The sequence below is a fragment of the Pleurodeles waltl genome, chromosome 6 (genome assembly GCF_031143425.1).
Source record: "Pleurodeles waltl isolate 20211129_DDA chromosome 6, aPleWal1.hap1.20221129, whole genome shotgun sequence".
NCBI lineage: Eukaryota > Metazoa > Chordata > Amphibia > Caudata > Salamandridae > Pleurodeles > Pleurodeles waltl.
In genome coordinates, this window is record NC_090445.1 from 366,152,326 (window position 1) to 366,172,786 (window position 20,461).

Genomic DNA, 20,461 nt, shown 5'->3' on the forward strand with positions numbered 1-20,461 from the left:
CAGTACTGGATACAACATTGGGTCGGGCCTTTCCTCCGCCTCAGCGGATTCAAGATATTCAGGATTTGGTTCCAATGTTTCGAAATGGAGCGGTAGTTCCAGTCCTCAAGGTCCTTCGTCTGCTCGGTCTGTTTGCCTCCTGCATTCTGTTGGTCACGCATGCTCGCTGGCACATGAGGGCTCTTCAGTGGTGCCTCCGAAGGCAGTGGTCTCAACACAAAGGGGATCTAGAGGGTACTGTCAAGATCTCCAGAGATGCTGCTGTGGATTTGAAGTGGTGGATTGCAAGCAACAATCTTTCACAAGGAAAGCCGTTCCAGCAGTCGCCACCAGTGGCCACAGTCATAACGGATGCTTCCACTCTAGGGTGGGGAGCTCATCTGGGGGATCTGGAGATCAAAGGTCTTTGGTCTCCAGAGGAACAGATGTTTCACATCAATCTGTTACGGGCTGTACGTCTGGCTCTCAAGGCCTTCCTCCCTTCCCTTCGTGGTCAGTCGGTACAGGTCCTAACAAACAATACTACCACGATGTGGTACATAAACAAGCAGGGAGGAGTGGGGTCGTACCTTCTCTGCAGAGAAGCTCTTCGACTATGGTCCTGGGCAAAGGACCATCAGATTTGCTTGATAGCAAACCATCTGGCCGGAGTCTTGAACGTGCGTGCGGACAGTCTCAGTCGCCAATTCTCGGCAGACCACGAGTGGCGTCTCCATCCAGATCAAGTCTGTTTAATCTTCCAGAGGTGGGGGTTTCCTCGGGTAGATCTGTTTGCCACTCGAGAGAACGCGCATTGTCCGTTATTCTGCAGCCTCCAGTATCCGATGCAGGGAGCGTTGGGGGACGCGTTTCAAATAACCTGGTGCGTCCAGTTGCTTTACGCGTTTCCTCCCATACCCTTGATTCCTCGAGTATTGAGGAAGATTCGGCAGGACCGGGCTCTAGTCATCCTAATAGCTCCGGATTGGCCAAGGAGGGTATGGTACTCCGACCTTCTCCAACTCTCAATGTGCCCTCCGCTCCGTCTCCCTTTCAGGGCAGACCTCCTCTCGCAGTCGCAGGGGCAGGTTCTACACCCCAACCTCCAGAGTCTGCACCTACATGCCTGGAGATTGAACGGGGCAACCTGAGTTCCTTCTCTCTCCCGCCTGAGGTAGTGGATGTTATATTAGCGGCCAGGCGACACTCCACTAAATCTATCTACGCTAATAGATGGTCTAAATTTGTTTCGTGGTGTGGAGAGAGGCAGATTGATCCTTTGCATGCTCATCTATCGGACGTTTTGTCTTTTGCTCTGTCTCTAGCGCAGAAAGGTTGTGCAGTGGCTACCATTAAGGGTTATTTATCGGCCTTGTCAGCCTTCATATGTCTTCCAGACCAACCATCTTTATTTAAATCCCCTATTGTTATCAGATTCTTGAAAGGTCTTCTAAATAAGTATCCTCCAAAGCCATTCGTTATGCCGCAATGGGATTTGTCCTTGGTCCTGACTTTCCTTATGGGGTCCCCTTTTGAACCTATGCATTCTTGCCCCTTAAGGTATTTGGTTTTAAAAACAGTCTTCCTGATAGCTATAACATCAGCAAGGAGAGTGAGTGAGTTGCAGGCCTTATCAGTAAAGCCCCCTTATACAACTTTTTATGGGGATAAGGTGGTGTTGAGGACCAAGGCTGCTTTCCTCCCGAAGGTTGTTTCACCTTTCCATTTGGCTCAGGCATTTACTTTGTCCACGTTCTATCCTCCGCCTCATCCTTCCAAAGAGGAAGAAAGACTGCACCGTCTGGACCCAAAGAGGGCGTTGAGCTTCTTTATTGATAGAACAAAGGATTTCAGGCTGGAGGATCAGCTGTTTATTGGATACGTGGGCAAGAGGAGAGGAAAGGCAGTCCACAAGAGAACACTATCCAGGTGGGTTGTTCTTTGCATTAAAATCTGTTACTCTTTGGCAAAGAAGGATCCTCCTGAGGGCATTAGAGCTCATTCCACCAGAGCTAAGTCGGCCACTTCGGCCTTGGCCAGAGGTGTTCCTGTGGTCGACATCTGCAAGGCCGCAACTTGGTCGTCCCTTCACACTTTTGCAAAACATTACTGTTTGGATTCTGAGGTTAGAAGGGACGGCCATTTTGCACGGTCAGTGCTGCAGGATTTCTTGGTTTGACCATTTCGGCACCCACCGCCGGGCGTGGTACTGCTTTGGGACTCTATTCATTAGGTGAGGAATCCACAGGTAGTTGTATCCATCAGAAGAACGAGTTATTTACCTTCGGTAACGACTTTTCTGGTGGATACATTAGCTACCTGTGGATTCCTCACGGTCCCACCCGCCTCCCCGTTGCCTTTCTGGTCTTACCAAGTAATCCTTGAGTACGCTCCTCTTGGTCTTTGAGGGTGCAATAGAGGTTGTATATATTATATTTATATATATGTATATATGTATCTATCTTTGTGTATATACTTGATGTGTATATATATATTTTTTTAAAAAGTTATATATATATATATATATATATATAAATGATTTACAGTTATTCATGCAATGTTGTGTATTTTTACAATGTAATGGGATGTTGCTTTGCTCTTTCATTGCATTGCCTGGTTGTTCTCATGCACGTAAAAAATGATTGGTACTGACGTCCGCACGTCGTCGAGGACCTCTTATTGCCTGTATGACGTCAGACGGCGTCGCGTGGGCTAGAGTGACGTCCTCGTCGACGTGCAGAGACTAGTAAGAAGATTTGCGTCGAATGCTGGCGCCATGGGAGTATTCATTAGGTGAGGAATCCACAGGTAGCTAATGTATCCACCAGAAAAGTTGTTACCGAAGGTAAGTAACTTGTTCTTTAGGCTTGTAAATCTACATACCTGATTACGAAGTTCTTGGGTTTGAAACCTATATAAAATGTTGATGGCATGTGTGGCTGTATATACATCTGCTATCCATACTTCCGCCTTCTAGTGTTGGATCTGGAAGGTTACAAGTTGTTTTTGTTAGAAAGTCTTTTGTGTCACAAGGTATAGTGGTGACTCCTCTTGTGGGCAATGCTCATGTCTGTAAGGAAATGCCTCCTTGGCATGGTTACCCCCTGACTTTTTGCCTTTGCTGATGCTATGTTTTGATTTGAAAGTGTGCTGAGGCCTGCTAACCAGGCCCCAGCACCAGTGTTCTTTCCCTAACCTGTACTTTTGTTTTCACAATTGGCACACCCTGGCATCCAGGTAAGTCCCTTGTAACTGTTACCAAGGGCTCTGATGCCAGGGAAGGTCTCTAAGGGCTGCAGCATATCTTATGCCACCCTGGGGACCCCTCACTCAGCACAGACACACTGCTTGCCAGCTTGTGTGTGCTGGTGAGGACAAAACAAGTAAGTCGACATGGCACTCCCCTCAGGGTGCCATGCCAACCTCACACTGCCTATGCAGTATAGATAAGTCACCCCTCTAGCAGGCCTTACAGCCCTAAGGCTGGGTGCACTATACCATAGGTGAGGGCACCAGTGCATGAGCACTGTGCCCCTACAGTGTCTAAGCCAAACCTTAGACATTGTAAGTGCAGGGTAGCCATAAGAGTATATGGTCTGGGAGTCTGTCAAACACGAACTCCACAGCACCATAATGGCTACACTGAAAACTGTGAAGCTTGGTATCTAACTTCTCAGCACAATAAATGCACACTGATGCCAGTGTACATTTTATTGTAACATACACCCCAGAGGGCACCTTAGAGGTGCCCCCTGAAACCTTAACCAACTACCCGTGTAGGCTGACTGGTTTTAACAGCCAGCCACACTCGAGACATGTTGCTGGCCACATGGGGAGAGTGCCTTTGTCACTCTGTGGCTAGTAACAAAGCCTGTACTGGGTGGAGATGCTTATCACCTCCCGCTTGCAGGAACTATAACACCTGCCGGTGAGCCTCAAAGGCTCTCACCCCCTTTGTTACAGCACCCCAGGGCATTCCAGCTAGTGGAGTTGCCCGCCCCCTCCGGCCACGGCCCCACTTTTGGCGGCAAGGCCGGAGGAGATAATGAGAAAAACAAGGAGGAGTCACTGGCCAGTCAGGACAGCCCCTAAGGTGTCCTGAGGTGACTCTGACTTAGAAATCCTTCATCTTGCAGATGGAGGATTCCCCCAATAGGGATAGGAATGTGACCCCCTCCCCTTGGGAGGAGGCACAAAGAGGGTGTAGCCACCCTCGGGGCTAGTAGCCATTGGCTACTGCCCTCCCAGACCTAAATACACCCCTAAATTCTGTATTTAGGGGCTCCCTTGAACTTCAAAACTCCGATTCCTGCAACCTAAGAAGAAGACTGCTAAGCTGAAAAACCCTGCAGAGAAGACGGAGACACCAACTGCTTTGGCCCCAGCTCTACCGGCCTGTCTTCCCCCTTCTAAAGACACTGCTCCGGCGACGCTCTCCCCAGGGACCAGCGACCTCTGAATCCTCAGAGGACTGCCCTGCTCTAGAAGGACCAAGAAACTCAAGAGGACAGCGGCCCTGTTCACCAAAGACTGCAACTTTGTTTCAAAGGAGCAACTTTAAAACAACTGCGTTTCCTGCCAGAAGCGTGAGACTTGCTACTCTGCACCCGATACCCCCGGCTTGACTTGTGTAGAAACAACACTTCAGGGAGGACTCCCCGGCGACTCCGAGACCGTGAGTAGCCAGAGTTGTCCCCCCCCCTGAGCCCCCACAGCGACCCCTGCAGAGGGAATCCCGAGGCTCCCCCTGACCGCGACTTCCTGCTTCCCAGATCCCGACGCCTGGTAAAGACTCTGCACCCGCAGCCCCCAGGACCTGAAAGATCGGAACTCCAGTGCAGGAGTGACCCCCAGGAGGCCCTCTCCCTTGCCCAGGTGGTGGCTACCCCGAGGATCCCCCCCCCCTTGCCTGCCTGCATCGCTGAAGATACCCCTTGGTCTCCCAATGATTTCCATTGGAAACCAGACGTGTGTTGGCACACTGCACCCGGCCGCCCCCGTGCTGCTGAGGTTGTACTTTCTGTTCTAACTTGTGTCCCCCCCGGTGCCCTACAAAACCCCCCTGGTCCGCCCTCCAAAGACGTGGGTACTTACCTGCTGGCAGACTGGAACCGGGGCACCCCCTTCTCCATTGAAGCCTATGCATTTTGGGCACCACTTTGACCTCTGCACCTGGCCGGCCCTGAGCTGCTGGTGTGGTAACTTTGGGTTTGCTCTGAACCCTCAACGGTGGGCTACCTTGGACCCAAACTTGAACCCCGTAGGTGGTTTACTTACCTGCAAGAACTAACAAACTCTTACTCCCTGTAAGGAAATGCCTCCTTGGCATGGTTACCCCCTGACTTTTTGCCTTTGCTGATGCTATGTTTACAATTGAAAGTGTGCTGAGGCCTGCTAACCAGGCCCCAGCACCAGTGTTCTTTCCCTAACCTGTACTTTTGTATCCACAATTGGCAGACCCTGGCATCCAGAGAAGTCCCTTGTAACTGGTACTTCTAGTACCAAGGGCCCTGATGCCAAGGAAGGTCTCTAAGGGCTGCAGCATGTATTATGCCACCCTAGAGACCCCTCACCCAGCACAGACACGCTGCTTGCCAGCTTGTGTGTGCTAGTGAGAACAAAATGAGTAAGTCGAAATGGCACTCCCCTCAGGGTGCCATGCCAGCCTCTCACTGCCTATGCAGTATAGGTAAGACACCCCTCTAGCAGGCCTTACAGCCCTAAGGCAGGGTGCACTATACCATAGGTGAGGGTACCAGTGCATGAGCACTGTGCCCCTACAGTGTCTAAGCAAAACCTTAGACATTGTAAGTGCAGGGTAGCCATAAGAGTATATGGTCTGGGAGTCTGTTTTACACGAACTCCACAGCACCATAATGGCTACACTGAAAACTGGGAAGTTTGGTATCAAACTTCTCAGCACAATAAATGCACACTGATGCCAGTGTACATTTTATTGCAAAATACACCCCAGAGGGCACCTTAGAGGTGCCCCCTGAAACTTAACCGACTGTCTGTGTAGGCTGACTAGTTCCAGCAGCCTGCCACACTAGAGACATGTTGCTGGCCCCATGTGCCTTTGTCACTCTGAGGCCAGTAACAAAGCCTGCACTGGGTGGGGATGCTAACACCTCCCCCAGACAGGAGCTGTAACACCTGGCGGTGAGCCTCAAAGGCTCACCCCTTTGTCACAGCACCGCAGGACACTCCAGCTAGTGGAGTTGCCCGCCCCCTCCGGCCCCGGCCCCCACTTTTGGCGGCAAGGCCGGAGAAAATAATGAGAATAACAAGGAGGAGTCACTGGCCAGTCAGGACAGCCCCTAAGGTGTCCTGAGCTGAGGTGACTCTAACTTTTAGAAATCCTCCATCTTGCAGATGGAGGATTCCCCCAATAGGGTTAGGATTGTGACCCCCTCCCCTTGGGAGGAGGCACAAAGAGGGTGTACCCACCCTCAGGGCTAGTAGCCATTGGCTACTAACCCCCCAGACCTAAACACGCCCTTAAATTTAGTATTTAAGGGCTACCCTGAACCCTAGAAAACTAGATTCCTGCAACAACAAGAAGGACTGCCTAGCTGAAAACCCCTGCAGAGGAAGACCAGAAGACAACAACTGCCTTGGCTCCAGAAACTCACCGGCCTGTCTCCTGCCTTCCAAAGAACTCTGCTCCAGCGACGCCTTCCAAAGGGACCAGCGACCTCTGAATCCTCTGAGGACTGCCCTGCTTCGACGACGACAAGAAACTCCTGAGGACAGCGGACCTGCTCCAAAAAGACTGCAACTTTATCCAAAGGAGCAGCTTTAAAGAACCCTGCAATCTCCCCGCAAGAAGCGTGAGACTTGCAACACTGCACCCGGCGACCCCGACTCGGCTGGTGGAGAACCAACACCTCAGGGAGGACCCCCGGACTACTCTACGACTGTGAGTACCAAAACCTGTCCCCCCTGAGCCCCCACAGCGCCGCCTGCAGAGGGAATCCCGAGGCTTCCCCTGACCGCGACTCTCTGAAACCTAAGTCCCGACGCCTGGAAAAGACCCTGCACCCGCAGCCCCCAGGACCTGAAGGACCGAACTTTCACTGCAGAAGTGACCCCCAGGAGTCCCTCTCCCTTGCCCAAGTGGAGGTTTCCCCGAGGAAGCCCCCCCTTGCCTGCCTGCAGCGCTGAAGAGATCCCTTTATCTCTCATTGACTTCCATTGCGAACCCGACGCTTGTTCTAACACTGCACCCGGCCGCCCCGCGCCACTGAGGGTGAAATTTCTGTGTGGGCTTGTGTCCCCCCCCGGTGCCCTACAAAACCCCCCTGGTCTGCCCTCCGAAGACGCGGGTACTTACCTGCTGGCAGACTGGAACCGGGGCACCCCCTTCTCTCCATTGAAGCCTATGCGTTTTGGGCACCACTTTGAACTCTGCACCTGACCGGCCCTGAGCTGCTAGTGTGGTGACTTTGGGGTTGCTCTGAACCCCCAACGGTGGGCTACCTTGCACCAAGAACTGAACCCTGTAAGTGTCGTACTTACCTGGTAAAACTAACAAAAACTTACCTCCCCCAGGAACTGTGAAAATTGCACTGTGTCCACTTTTAAAATAGCTATTTGTGAATATCTTGAAAAGTATACATGCAATTGAAATGATTCAAAGTTCCTAATGTACTTAACTGCAATACCTTTCAAACAAGATATTACATGTTAAATTTGAACCTGTGGTTCTTAAAATAAACTAAGAAAAGATATTTTTCTATAACAAAACCTATTGGCTGGATTTGTCTCTGAGTGTGTGTACCTCATTTATTGTCTCTGTGTAAGTACAACAAATGCTTAACACTACTCCTTGGATAAGCCTACTGCTCGACCACACTACCACAAAATAGAGCATTAGTATTATCTCTTTTTACCACTATTTTACCTCTAAGGGGAACCCTTGGACTCTGTGCATGCTATTCCTTACTTTGAAATAGCACATACAGAACCAACTTCCTACACTCCCCCTAGGAACTGTGAAAATTGCACTAAGTGTCTAGTTTTAAAATAGCTATATGTGATTTATGTGAAAAGTATATATGCTATTTTGATTATTCAAAGTTCCTAAAGTACCTACCTGCAATACCTTTCATTTGAAGTATTACATGTGAAATTTGAACCTGTGGTTCTTAAAATAAACGAAGAAAATATATGTTCGATGGCATCTGTCGCTGTAGATACACATGTTCTGCATAGCTCGCCATCTGGTGTTGGGTCGGAGTGTTACAAGTTCTTTTTCTTCGAAGAAGTCTTTCGAGTCACGGGACCGAGTGACTCCTCCTTCTGTCTCCATTGCGCATGGGCGTCGACTCCATCTTCAATTGTTTTCTTTCCGCCATCGGGTTCGGACGTGTTCCTGTCGCTCCGAGTTTCGGAACGGAAAGTTAGTAAATATCGGAAGATTTTCGTCGGTATTGTTGCGTTCGGGATCGGCGTAGTTAGATTCAACACCGCATCGAAGATCGACGCGCTCCGGTGCCCTTCGGGGTAGTTTTCGATCCCCCGTCAGGGCCTGGTCGGCCCGACCGCATGTCGAACAACGCCGATGGAACGGACCCCGTTCCGTTTTTGTCCCAAATGCCACAACAAATACCCGTATACAGACCAACATTTGGTCTGTAACCTGTGCCTGTCACCTGAGCACAGTGAAGAGACTTGCGAGGCCTGTTGCGCTTTCTGGTCCCAAAAGACACTCCGTGACCGTCGAGCCAGGAGACTTCAGATGGCGTCCACGCCGACAGCGCACCGAGAGTTCGAGGAACAAGAGGAAGAAGAAACCTTTTCGATCCACGAATCGGACTCCGAGGAATTCGACGATCAAAGAACCGTGAGTAAGACGTCGAAAACAACACATAAGAAAAGTGACAAGGCCCAGGGGACGCCACTGCCACCAGGCCATGGCTTCACCCATAAATTCGGTGACCGACCATCGGCACCGAAAAAGGCCCAAACAGTGCCGAGATCGTCCGACACCGGTCGAGACACCGGCACGCAGCCTTCTCGGGATCGAGAAAGTGCTGGAGAAAAGCAACGACACCGAGATAGCGGTGTAGAAACGGCTCGACGCCGAGACAGCGGCACCGACGAAGATCGACGCCGAGAGGTTTCGACTCCAAAAAAGAAAAAAGCCACCTCGGAGCCGAAAAAAGAAACAGGCAGGGTTTCGGTGCCGAAACAACCCGTAACAGACCCAGGTCCAGGCTCTTATACAGAGGAGCAATCACTGTCCTCTCAGATGCGAAAGCATAGGTTTGAGGAAGAGCTGCAATCCACCGAAGTGGACCATACGCAAAAACGTATTTTCATACAGCAGGGAACAGGAAGAATAAGCACCCTTCCCCCTATTAGGAGAAAAAGGAGATTGGAGTTTCAAACAGACCAGGCGCCGCAAACAAAAATGGTGAAAAAGGTGACTCCGCCACCCTCTCCTCCACCTGTAATTAACGTCTCACCATCGCAAACTCCGTCACATTCCCCGGCTCACACCACCATGAGCCAAGGTGACCAGGATCAAGACGGTTGGGACTTATATGACGCCCCAGTGTCGGACAACAGTCCGGAGGCATATCCAACAAAGCCCTCACCACCAGAAGACAGCTCAGCATACTCTCAAGTGGTGGCTAGAGCAGCACAATTCCACAACGTAAACCTCCACTCAGAACAAGTCGAGGATGACTTTTTATTCAACACCCTCTCCTCCACCCACAGCTCCTACCAAAGCCTGCCTATGCTGCCAGGTATGCTTCGGCACGCAAAGGAAATCTTCAAGGAGCCGGTCAAAAGTAGGGCAATAACGCCAAGGGTGGAAAAGTATAAGGCACCTCCTACAGACCCTGTTTTCATCACCACACAGCTGCCACCAGATTCCGTCGTAGTAGGAGCAGCTCGGAAAAGAGCCAACTCCCACACATCTGGGGATACACCACCCCCAGATAAAGAGAGCCGCAAGTTCGATGCAGCTGGGAAAAGTCGCAGTACAAGCTGCAAACCAGTGGCGCATCGCTAACTCTCAAGCACTACTTGCGCGCTATGACAGAGCCCATTGGGATGAGATGCAACACCTCATCAAGCATCTTCCCAAGGAACTACAAAAGAGGGCAAAGCAGGTGGTTGAGGAAGGACAGAACATATCAAATAACCAGATACGATCTTCTATGGACGCAGCAGACACAGCTGCAAGAACAATTAATACATCTGTGACCATTAGAAGGCACGCATGGCTAAGAACGTCTGGGTTCAAACCAGAGATACAGCAGGCAGTGCTCAATATGCCATTCAACGAAAAACAACTGTTCGGACCAGAAGTGGACACGGCAATCGAAAAACTTAAAAAAGACACTGACACTGCTAAAGCCATGGGCGCACTCTACTCCCCGCAGAGGAACCTACAGCACCTTCCGCAAGACACCCTTTAGAGGGGGGTTTCGGGGTCAGGCCACACAAGCCAGCACCTCGCAGGCAACACCGTCCAGCTACCAGGGACAGTACAGGGGAGGCTTTCGGGGCCAATACAGAGGGGGGCAATTCCCTAGGAATAGAGGAAAATTTCAAAGCCCCAAAACCCCTACAACCAAGCAGTGACTCAGATGTCACTCACCCCCTCCACACAACACCAGTGGGGGGAAGAATAGGTCATTATTACAAAGCATGGGAGGAAATAACTACAGACACTTGGGTCTTAGCAATTATCCAACATGGTTATTGCATAGAATTCCTACAATTCCCTCCAAACATACCACCAAAAGCACAGAATTTATCAAAACAACATTCCGAACTTCTGGAAATAGAAGTTCAAGCACTATTGCAAAAGAATGCAATCGAATTAGTACCAAACACACAAACAAACACAGGAGTCTATTCACTGTACTTCTTAATACCAAAAAAGGACAAAACACGGAGACCAATCCTAGACCTCAGAATACTAAACACCTACATCAAATCAGACCACTTTCACATGGTCACGCTACAAGAAGTGTTACCATTGCTAAAACTACAGGACTACATGACAACCTTAGACCTCAAAGACTCGTATTTCCATATACCAATACATCCGTCGCACAGGAAATACCTACGGTTCGTATTCAAAGGAATACATTACCAATTCAAAGTATTGCCTTTTGGTTTAACAACCGCACCAAGAGTCTTTACAAAATGTCTAGCAGTAGTGGCTGCACACATCAGAAGGCAGCAAATACATGTATTCCCGTATCTAGACGACTGGCTAATCAAAACCAATTCACTAACAAAGTGCTTACAACACACAAATCAAATCATACAAACCCTCTACAAACTAGGTTTCACCGTCAACTTTGCAAAATCCAACATTTTGCCGTGCAAAGTACAACAATACCTGGGAGCCATAATAGACACATCAAAAGGAGTAGCCACTCCAAGTCCACAAAGAATTCAAAATTTCAACAAGATCATACAACGCATGTATCCAACACAAACAATACAAGCAAAGATGATATTACAACTCCTAGGCATGATGTCTTCATGCATAGCCATTGTCCCGAACGCAAGACTACACATGAGGCCCTTACAACAGTGCCTAGCATCACAATGGTCACAAGCACAGGGTCACCTTCTAGATCTGGTGTTGATAGACCGCCAAACTTACCTCTCGCTTCTATGGTGGAACAGTATAAATTTAAACAAAGGGCGGCCATTCCAAGACCCAGTGCCACAATACGTAATAACAGATGCTTCCATGACAGGGTGGGGAGCACACCTCGATCAACACAGCATACAAGGGCAATGGAACGTACATCAAACAAAGCTGCATATAAATCACCTAGAAATGCTAGCAGTTTTTCAAGCATTAAGGGCTTTCCAACCAATTATAACTCACAAATACATTCTTGTCAAAACAGACAACATGACAACAATGTATTATCTAAACAAACAGGGGGGGACACACTCAACGCAGTTGAGCCTTCTAGCACAGAAGATATGGCGATGGGCAATTCACAACCACATTCGCCTAATAGCGCAGTTTATTCCAGGGATCCAGAATCAACTTGCAGACAATCTCTCTCGAGATCACCAACAGGTCCACGAATGGGAAATTCACCCCCAAATTCTAAACACTTACTTCAGACTCTGGGGAACACCTCAAATAGACTTGTTTGCAACAAGAGAGAACGCAAAATGCCAAAACTTCGCATCCGGATACCCACACAGGCAGTCCCAAGGCAATGACCTATGGATGAACTCGTCAGGGATATTTGCCTACGCTTTTCCTCCTCTCCCTCTCCTTCCTTATCTGGTAAACAAATTGAGTCAAATCAAACTCATTTTAATAGCACCAACTTGGGCGAGGCAACCCTGGTACACAACACTGCTAGACCTATCAGTAGTACCCCACATCAAATTGCCCAACAGGCCGGATCTGTTAACACAACACAACCAACAGATCAGACATCCAGATCCAGCATCGCTGAATCTAGCAATCTGGCTCCTGAAATCCTAGAATTCGGACACTTACAACTTACCCAAGAATGTATGGAAGTCATAAAGCAAGCCAGAAGGCCGTCCACTAGGCACTGCTATGCAAGTAAATGGAAGAGGTTTGTCTGCTACTGCCATCATAATCAGATCCAACCTTTACACGCAACTCCAAAGGACGTAGTGGGTTACTTGCTTCACTTACAAAAATCTAACCTAGCCTTCTCTTCCATTAAAATACACCTTGCGGCAATATCTGCATACCTGCAGACTACCTATTCAACTTCCCTATATAGGATACCAGTCATTAAAGCATTCATGGAAGGCCTTAAAAGAATTATACCACCAAGAACACCACCTGTTCCTTCATGGAACTTAAATGTTGTCTTAACAAGACTCATGGGTCCACCTTTTGAACCCATGCACTCTTGCGAAATACAGTTCCTAACCTGGAAGGTTGCATTTCTCATCGCCATTACATCTCTAAGAAGAGTAAGCGAAATTCAGGCGTTTACAATACAAGAACCTTTTATACAACTACACAAAAATAAAGTCGTCCTAAGGACTAATCCTAAATTTTTACCAAAGGTTATTTCACTGTTCCACCTAAATCAAACAGTGGAACTACCAGTGTTCTTCCCACAGCCAGATTCCGTAGCTGAGAGGGCACTACATACATTAGATGTCAAAAGAGCATTAATGTACTACATTGACAGAACGAAAAACATCAGAAAGACTAAACAACTATTTATTGCATTCCAAAAACCTCATGCAGGAAACACAATATCAAAACAAGGTATAGCCAGATGGATAGTTAAATGCATCCAAATCTGCTACCTTAAAGCAAAACGACAACTGCCCATTACACCAAGGGCACACTCAACCAGAAAAAAGGTGCTACCATGGCCTTTCTAGGAAACATCCCAATGCAAGAAATATGTAAGGCAGCCACATGGTCTACGCCACACACGTTCACAAAGCACTACTGTGTAGACGTGTTATCCGCACAGCAAGCCACAGTAGGTCAAGCCGTGTTAAGAACATTATTTCAAACCACTTCCATTCCTACAGGCTGAGCCACCGCTTTTGGGGAGATAACTGCTTACTAGTCTATGCAGAACATGTGTATCTACAGCGACCGATGCCATCGAACTGAAAATGTCACTTACCCAGTGTACATCTGTTCGTGGCATCAGTCGCTGGAGATTCACATGTGCCCACCCACCTCCCCGGGAGCCTGTAGCAGTTCGGAAGTTAGCTTCAACTTTGTACATTTGTATATATATTATTTTAACCTTAAATAGGTACATACTTAGTCACTCCATTGCATGGGCACTATTACTACAACACAACTCCTACCTCACCCTCTGCGGGGAAAACAATCGAAGATGGAGTCGACACCCATGCGCAATGGAGACAGAAGGAGGAGTCACTCGGTCCCGTGACTCGAAAGACTTCTTAGAAGAAAAACAACTTGTAACACTCCGACCCAACACCAGATGGCGAGCTATGCAAAACATGTGAATCTCCAGCGACTGATGCCACGAACAGATGTACACTGGGTAAGTGACATTTTCATTTTCTATATAAAAACCTATTGGCCTGGAATTGTCTGAGTGTGTGCCTCATTTATTGCCTGTGTGTGTACAACAAATGCTTAACACTACTCCTTTTATAAGCCTACTGCTCGACCACACTGCCACAAAAAAGAGCATTGGTATTCTCTTTGTGCCACTATCTTACCTCTAAGGGGAACCCTTGGACTCTGTGCATACTATTCCTTACTTTGAAATAGTGCATACAGAGCCAACTTCCAACAAAAATCTTTTCTTAATTTATTTCTAGACCCACAAGATACAAGTTGCAGGTAAGTACTTCAATAGATTCGTATTTCACACATATATCAATAGTACTTTGTTTGAAATCGATAAGTTATACCGTTTTTAGAAATATTGGTAATTTTCTGTTTGACACTGTGCAATTTTCAGAAACAGGAAGGGGGCGTGTAGGGCCCACACGTAGGCACCAAACACGCACCCTCAGCGGCACTGGTGCGGCCGGGTGCAGGGTGCAAACAAGGAGTCTAGTTTCCAATGACCCAGGGTCACTCAGATGCTGCAGACGAGGTCCAGGGGGTTGACTTGGGCAGACCACAGGCTGGACAGGGAGGAGGGCCGCCTGTTGAACGTAACTGCACTGGAGGTTGGGTTCTGCAAGGCCTGGGGGCTGTGGGTGTAGTGGTCTTTTAGGCATCTGATATCTTAGTCCAGAGCTTTCGCGGTCAGTGGGATCCTTGGGATTCCCTCTGCAGGCAGTGTCGTGGAGGGGTCGGGAGGTCAACCCAGGGTGGGCACTTGCTTGCAATTGCCTGGGGATCCTCTAGTCATTTGGGCCACCTGGACACTGGCCGTGGGTGTCAGGTGCACAGTGGTGCTGGAATCCCTGGGTGGTGTTTCTTCTTGGACAGGGCCGCTGTAGGAAGTTGGCTCTGTATGTGCTATTTCAAAGTAAGGAATAGCATGCACAGAGTCCAAGGGTTCCCCTTAGAGGTAAAATAGTGGTAAAAATAGATAATACTAATGCTCTATTTCGTGGTAGTGTGGTCGAGCAGTAGGCTTATCCAAGGAGTAGTGTTAAGCATTTGTTGTACATACACATAGACAATAAATGAGGTACACACACTCAGAGACAAATCCAGCCAATAGGTTTTGTTATAGAAAAATATATTTTCTTAGTTTATTTTAAGAACCACAGGTTCAAATTTAACATGTAATATCTTGTTTGAAAGGTATTGCAGGTAAGTACATTAGGAACTTTGAATCATTTCAATTGCATGTATACTTTTTAAGTTATTGACAAATAGCTACTTTAAAAGTGGACACTTAGTGCAATTTTCACAGTTCCTGGGGGAGGTAAGTTTTTGTTAGTTTTACCAGGTAAGTAAGACACTTACAGGGTTCAGTTCTTGGTCCAAGGTAGCCCACCGTTGGGGGTTCAGAGCAACCCCAAAGTCACCACACCAGCAGCTCAGGGCCGGTCAGGTGCAGAGTTCAAAGTGGTGCCCAAAACGCATAGGCTAGAATGGAGAGAAGGGGGTGCCCCCTGGTTCCGGTCTGCTTGCAGGTAAGTACCCGCGTCTTCGGAGGGCAGACCAGGGGGGTTTTGTAGGGCACCGGGGGGGACACAAGCCCACACAGAAATTTCACCCTCAGCAGCGCGGGGGCGGCCGGGTGCAGTGTAGAAACAAGCGTCGGGTTTGCAATGTTAGTCTATGAGAGATCAACGGATCTCTTCAGCGCTGCAGGCAGGCAAGGGGGGGCTTCCTCGGGGAAACCTCCACTTGGGCAAGGGAGAGGGACTCCTGGGGGTCACTTCTCCAGTGAAAGTCCGGTCCTTCAGGTCCTGGGGGCTGCGGGTGCAGGGTCTTTTCCAGGCGTCGGGACTTAGGTTTCAGAGAGTCGCGGTCAGGGGAAGCCTCGGGATTCCCTCTGCAGGCGGCGCTGTGGGGGTTCAGGGGGGACAGGTTTTGGTACTCAGTCGGAGAGTAGTCCGGGGGTCCTCCCTGAGGTGTTGGTTCTCCACCAGCCGAGTCGGGGTCGCCGGGTGCAGTGTTGCAAGTCTCACGCTTCTTGCGGGGAGATTGCAGGGTCGTTAAAGCTGCTCCTCGAAACAAAGTTGCAGTCTTTTTGGAGCAGGTCCGCTGTCCTCTGGAGTTTCTTGTCTTTTTCGAAGCAGGGCAGTCCTCAGAGGATTCAGAGGTCGCTGGTCCCTTGGAAGGCGTCGCTGGAGCAGAGTTCTTTGGAAGGGAGGAGACAGGCCGGTGAGTTTCTGGAGCCAAGGCAGTTGTCGTCTTCTGGTCTTCCTCTGCAGGGGTTTTCAGCTAGGCAGTCCTTCTTCTTGTAGTTTGCAGGAATCTAATTTTCTAGGGTTCAGGGTAGCCCTTAAATACTAAATTTAAGGGGGGTTAGTAGCCAGTGGCTACTAGCCCTGAGGGTGGGTACACCCTCTTTGTGCCTCCTCCAAAGGGGAGGGGGTCACAATCCTAACCCTATTGGGGGAATCCTCCATCTGCAAGATGGAGGATTTCTAAAAGTTAGTCACCTCAGCTCAGGACACCTTAGGGGCTGTCCTGACTGGCCAGTGACTCCTCCTTGTTATTCTCATTATTTTCTCCGGCCTTGCCGCCAAAAGTGGGGGCCGGGCCGGAGGGGGCGGGCAACTCCACTAGCTGGAGTGTCCTGCGGTGCTGTGACAAAGGGGTGAGCCTTTGAGGCTCACCGCCAGGTGTTACAGCTCCTGCCTGGGGGAGGTGTTAGCATCTCCACCCAGTGCAGGCTTTGTTACTGGCCTCAGAGTGACAAAGGCACTCTCCCCCTGGGGCCAGCAACATGTCTCTAGTGTGGCAGGCTGCTGGAACTAGTCAGCCTACACAGATAGTCGGTTAAGTTTCGGGGGGCACCTCTAAGGTGCCCTCTGGGGTGTATTTTGCAATAAAATGTACACTGGCATCAGTGTGCATTTATTGTGCTGAGAAGTTTGATACCAAACTTCCCAGTTTTCAGTGTAGCCATTATGGTGCTGGGGAGTTCGTGTTTGACAGACTCCCAGACCATATACTCTTATGGCTACCCTGCACTTACAATGTCTAAGGTTTTGTTTAGACACTGTAGGGGTACCATGCTCATGCACTGGTACCCTCACCTATGGTATAGTGCACCCTGCCTTAGGGCTGTAAGGCCTGCTAGAGGGGTGTCTTACCTATACTGCATAGGCAGTGAGAGGCTGGCATGGCACCCTGAGGGGAGTGCCATGTCGACTTACTCGTTTTGTCCTCACTAGCACACACAAGCTGGCAAGCAGTGTGTCTGTGCTGAGTGAGGGGTCTCCAGGGTGGCATAAGACATGCTGCAGCCCTTAGAGACCTTCCTTGGCATCAGGGCCCTTGGTACTAGAAGTACCAGTTACAAGGGACTTATCTGGATGCCAGGGTCTGCCAATTGTGGATACAAAAGTACAGGTTAGGGAAAGAACACTGGTGCTGGGGCCTGGTTAGCAGGCCTCAGCACACTTTCAATTGTAAACATAGCATCAGCAAAGGCAAAAAGTCAGGGGGCAACCATGCCAAGGAGGCATTTCCTTACAGCCGCCCTCCATGGGAGTTCTTGGTCCTTTTGGGTGCAGAGCAGTCCTTTGCAGCTTGACAGAGGTTGCTTGGCACGCTGGATGCGTCGCTGTTCTTGTGCAGTTTGAAACAGGAGAAAAGCCGGAAGGGATGGGGCCAAGTCAGTTGTCTTCCTTCTTCTCTGCTGGTAGTTCTGCTAAGCAGTTCTTCTTTCTCGTCAGGTCACCAGGATTCTGGTGAGCTGGGTTCAGGGAGGCCCTTAAATCCAGGTCTTAGGGGCGTTTCAAGTGTTGGGAGGCAGTAGCAAATGTCTACTGTCCCGGAGGGTGGATACACCTTTCTTGTGTCCACTCTTTGGGGAGGGGGACCCAGACCTAACCCTATTGGTCCCTGTCCTCCATACCATGATCGAGGATTCTGCAAGAAGTGGCGTAACTCAGATATGTACACCTTAGTGGTGGTCCCAGCTTAAGTGGTCACTTGTTTTTCTAAGTTTCCAACCAAACTTGCTGCCAAAAATGGGGCTTTGTCCCAGGGGGTGGGTATCTCCACTAGCTGGAGTGCCTTGGGGCACTGTAACATGAGGCCTGAGCCTTTGAGGCTCACTGGTAGGTGGTACAGTTTATACAGGGGAAGCTGTGAAGCACCTCCACCCAGAGTGGGCTTTGTTTCTGTCCTCAGAGAGAACAAAGGCCCTGACCCCATGGGGGTCAGAAACTTGTCTGCTTGTGACATGCTGGCACAGACCAGAAGGTCCCACACTAGAGGATTGGGTAAAATACAGAGGGCATTTATAAGATGCCCTCTGTGTGCTTTTTAGAATAAATCCAACACTGGCACCATTGTGTGTTTTATTGTGCTAAGAGGTTTAATACCAAACTTCCCAGTTTTTCAGTGAAGCCATTATGGAGCTGTGGAGTTCACTTTGACAAACTCCCAGACCATTTACTTAATATGGCCACACTGCACTTACAATGTTTAAGAATGGACGTGGACATTGTAGGGGCATATTGCTCATGCAGCTATGCCGTCACCTGTGGTGTAGTTCACCCTACCTTAGGGCTTTGAGGCCTGCTAGAGAGGTGACTGTCACGGGCAGTGTTTTGTGGGAATGGCACCTTGAGGGGGATGCCTTGTCGACTTTCTTTTTCTGCCCACCAACACACACAATCTGCAGTGTGCATGTGTTTGGTGAGGGGTCCCTTAGGGTGGCACCATACATGCTGCAGCCCTTAGGGACCCTCCCTGACCACAAGGCCCTTGGTACCACTGGTCCCTTTTACAAAGGACTTATCTGAGTGCCATAGGTGTGCCAATTGTGGAAACAATGGTACATTTTTAGGGAAAGAACACTGGTGCTGGGGCCTGGTTAGCAGGATCCCAGCACACTGTCAAGTCAGTATCAGGCAAAAAGTGTAGGGGGGTGGTCCAGAAAGAGGGTGTAACTGCAACAAGGGCCAGTTTCCTACATTCCTGCTTTCCATCTTTAGATTGTTTTCTTCCGCTTTTGGGTCTGGGTTTGTTTCTTCAAAGCTCCAGTTCCAGATCGCTTAAGTCTCTTCCGTTTGGGAAACCTTTCCTAACCCGTCGGTATTGTTTCCGATCATGTTGTTCTTTATGCCTTTCGATTCTGGACTGAAGAAATGTTCGTGGGTTTTGCACTTTCGAGTCAGGCCCTTCGGGCTGTGCCCTACTGGCGGCCAGTTTCTCTACTCTGCATCTCGGAGAATAAAAGACTGATGTAACTGACGCCCTTCCGCTTCTGTTCAAAGTGGCATTCCAACTTTCCTTTGACTGACCAACATCAGGTCAGTAACCTCTGCTTGTCCTGAAGCACCAGGAGGAGGATTGTGAGGCCTGCCAATCCTTTAGGTCCAAAAAGACTCTGCGTGACAGAGCTAGTCGACAAGAAATGCAGAGGAGATAGAGTAGACGCCCAACATTTTCGGTATCCAGGACACAATGTCTGACATAAAGCAGGAGATCCAGGAGGCCTCAGCTGCAGAGGAGGAGTCACTCTCCATACAAGATTCGAACTCCAAAACTGAATAACAATGAGATGCAGGAAATTTCCCTGGGTCTGCAAAATGAGTAAATCCATCCCTTGCTCTGACCAAAAAAACATACCACCTTGAAAGCGAAAACTCTTGAGCTGCTACTGCATCTCTGCCATGACAAGCATTAAAAAGAAAAATTCAGACTCCCCGACTTCGGGCCGGTACGAAACCTAAGCTGAAAACGGCGTCTTCTACTCCGAGCAGAATACCATCCCTCTCGGCACAGAAACCTTCCACCTCCCCTTTGCCTATGGGTCTCTGGGCACCAAAAAGACCGCCTACCTTCGTTCTGACGACTTCAGCACTGAAACTATCCGCTTCGGGAAAGAAAAAAACAATTTGGCCAGAAAGAGCTTGGAATCAAAATCGCTACCAGAGCCCATTCTCCATAAAATGAAGCAGCAGCTCTAAGGCAAGCAATCTCCACTTCTTATCCAGCCTAAAACAGTGTGTTGGCGAAGACTTATCTCCACTACTAAAAGACAGCATTAATTTGAGGAGGCTTTGGCGCATTCCACACCTCCAGTCAAGCAAAGTAGGACAGAAAAGAACATACAAGAGGCTCATCTGCCCTCTCCATCTCCTTAACCAGCCATCACGCCTCCACCATATTTTCCATCTCTGTTACAATTGCATGATGATTCCTTGGAATTTTCACCACAAGGGTCACCTCATTCCCCACATATTATACAAGAAACTGAAAATGACATGGAACAGTTAAACATAGATACAGATCCCTGGGTGTCTGTATGATGATACCTACGCAGACATAGATGTTGAGGTGTACCCAGATAGGCCTTCATTACATGATGACACTACTTTTTTCCAGGAGCTA

General features: G+C 49.1%; 1 protein-coding gene across 6 annotated transcripts in view; it reads left to right on the plus strand.

Annotated features, from left to right (window-relative positions):
- The window catches only part of CHD8 (chromodomain helicase DNA binding protein 8), a 1,013,809-nt gene that overhangs the window by 447,538 nt on the left and 545,810 nt on the right, over positions 1-20,461 (plus strand). The gene's annotated exons all lie outside the window — the stretch shown is intronic.